This window comes from Anneissia japonica, unplaced genomic scaffold (genome assembly GCF_011630105.1).
Source record: "Anneissia japonica isolate Jap-2015-1 unplaced genomic scaffold, ASM1163010v1 scaffold522_len1101056_cov227, whole genome shotgun sequence".
Taxonomy (NCBI): Eukaryota; Metazoa; Echinodermata; class Crinoidea; order Comatulida; family Comatulidae; genus Anneissia; species Anneissia japonica.
Window position 1 is genome coordinate 7,751 of NW_022756123.1, and position 3,241 is coordinate 10,991.

A 3,241-nucleotide genomic window follows, 5' to 3' on the forward strand; every position below is an offset into this window, starting at 1 on the left:
AGCTAGAGGGGGGGTCAAAGGGGGGGGGGGCACGAAATGAGAGTAAAAAATAGTTTTTTATCCTATTCTGTAATAGACCAGGCCATAATTAAGATAGGTGCCACTTGGAGAGGTAGAAATTCTCATATGGTTTTTCTAGAGCAGTTTTTTATAAGGAATCAGAATATGCGAGGCAAAAGGGGTGTAACCCGAGAACTTTCGCGTGAGGGCGCTTTTTCAAAATGGCCGCCAAAATCCAATAAACTACATATATATGGGTAAAATAAGCACAGAAGAGGTAGGTTTGACCAACTTTTGAATATGTAATGATAGGAGTAAAGTATAACTAGCTAAAGGTATTAATGTGAAGAATTCGGGGGAAATTTTAAAATGGCCGCCAAAATTAAATAACTTAACAGCAGCTTCAATACCCTAGATAAATTTGTTTAATTTAAAAAACATGAATGTAACAACTGCTGTTGACTTTTTAAACCTAAAACAACATATTTTAGGGGTGTAAAGCTAACTCACTTTTGAAATTGTAAGTAAAAATGCCCCCTTATATTAGCCCTTTTTAGTTTTAAAGAATGGAAAATATCACTAGAATTCTAAAAAAAAATCCAGCTTCCTTACAAATATCCGGTTGTTTTTCATTATTTCTGTGTGCTATACAAGAAGGTATTCCAGACAACTACCACAATTTTCATGTATGAAGAAGGCATCAATTCATTCACTACATATTTGTCTTGTAGTGTTTAACTGTGTAGCCCTATGTTGAGCAATAATCTCTCTTTTTTTTTTCTTTTTTTTCGCTTTTATCACTGCAATCTGAAAGTCTTCGTATTTATCGTATGAATAATTCTTGGACTTCCATGGGAATTTGTTTATTCCATCTGTTCCATCAACTATTTTTATTGACAGTCATTTACCTCTGCTTATTTTCATTCTTGAACGATTAAGTTTGCTAAGTATCTGAAGCTCGAGATTCTGCTAACATGGTGGCAACAATGATATGTCAGTGATCTTGTCTCTGCAAAACTTTCTATTGAACATGTTACTTGCTTGATTTACACTTTTCTCCTTAACTCCAAGCAGCAGTAAGACATACTCTTGTTCTTCAGACAACTTTTGTGACAGAACATTTAAAACTCCGAAGTTGCTGAAAGTTTCAACAAACTCAGTTTATGATTACAGAAGCTACGTTTTCCTTTACGAAAGAAAGCCGGGGTGTAATTGTCTGTAATATCGATGTCTCGAGAAAGGGATAATATATGCTTTGGTTGTTTCTGCAAACTGGGATTTCATGATTTCAGTGAACAACTGGATTCGGCAAACTGGATTTCGACAAACTGGCTGGATACCTTCTTGAATAATATTGCTATCTTGAATACTATTGATACTTGAATACTATTGCATCGTCACTGAAAGAGATTTTGTATTAGTTCCAAATCTTCGTAGCAGCCAAGAAAAGCAGACTCGAAAGTTGTCCTGCATGCAATGCATACTTTAAGGAATTACAACCAATACACAAATATCAACCGTTCCATTCTGGAGGCATCGATGTAAAATGTTCAATAGAGGCAACAAGATCACAGACATATCATTGCTACCACCATGTTTGCAAGCAGACCTTTGAGCACTTGAGGAAATTTAATCGCTAAAGAATGGAAATTAAGCAGACGTAAATGATTTGGTCAGTGAAAATAGTATTCACAACAGATGGAATGATCAAATGAAGCAAAAAATGATTGAGACAGTGATGCCCATGGACGTCCAAGAACTGTTTATAATAAAGAGGAAGACTTTCAGATTGTAGTGATATTAGCAATACATGAAGATTATTGCCTTTATACATGAAAAATGTTTTCCAAAAACAGAAAAGGGCTAATATAAGGGGGCATTTTTACTTACATTTTCAAAAGTGAGTTAGCTTACCACCCTAAAATATGTTATTTTGGGTTTAAAAAACCAACAGCAGTTATTACATTCATGTTTTGTAAATTAAACAAATTTATTTAGGGTATTGAAGCTGCTGTTAAATTGTTTTTTTTTTTAATTTTGGCGGCAATTTTAAAAAGTGCCCTCAATTGCCTTTCTAAATCTTCACATTAAGAACTATATATAGTTTATACTTTACTCCTATCATTACATATTCAAAAGTTGGTCAAACCTACCTCTTCTGTGCTTATTTTACCCATATATATATATATATATATGTAGTTTATTGGATTTTGGCGGCCATTTTGAAAAAAGCGCCCTCACGCGAAAGTTCTCAGGTTATGCCTCTTTTACCTCACATATTCTGATTCCCCATAAAAAAAAAAACTGGTCTAGAAAAACCATATGAGAATTTCTACCTCTCCAAGTGCCAACTATCTCAGTTATAGCCTGGTCTATAACGAAAGTTTGGTAGAAGTTTTTTAGATCCAGTCGTACCATGTATTTCGGTGGAACACTTTTTTTCTTTTTTTTTCTGTGGAGAACTCTATCTTGTGTTTCTAGTATCTTTGCTTTGATACAACGGCTTCAGCCGACGGGATGTGCCTTCGTATGTTGGCATCATGCATAATTTAAATTTGTTGCGGAGTTGTTTAATTGTGTGATTCTACTTATATTCGGCGTGAAAGTTGTGAGAACCCGTACATGTTGATGTATCTACCGCTTAATATTTGTATAATTTTGTTAAAATTATGATTATTTCTATGTTAGGTGCCTGCCGCCGCAAGCTGTTTTTGATTTTGAGTGAAAATTGCCATACCATTAGCTTATATTTCACATCGAACGAAAGTAACCAAAATTGGACATTAACAAATACAAGAAACTCAAAATAATGATTAATTTTATTGTAGCTCATTCCCAGCTAACAATAGGCCTATGACGTTATAATAATGTTACGGTTTGGTGTTGAAAACGTTATATTGTATAACTGTAAATGCGTAATTCTAACCTAAATTTACAACGTTATAAGGTATGAACGTTCCTGCAACTGTATTAACGTAAAGCCTGTTTTCCACTAGGCGAATTTATTCGCACGAATCGAAAGCGTCGGTTTATGCGCAGGCCCGTAGCCAGGGGGGTTTTTATGGTTCGGGCGAACCCCCTTTTCTAGCGAACCCCCCTGTTTTCTAGCGAACCCCCTCGAATTTTTGAATGAGTCCCACCCGTTTTTAAATTGTAGCCTGCATTACAAGCCTACATTCATAGGATATGTCAGCTTCAGAAGTTCGGAGATTTAAATTAAAACGCAATTCCTTTACGATGG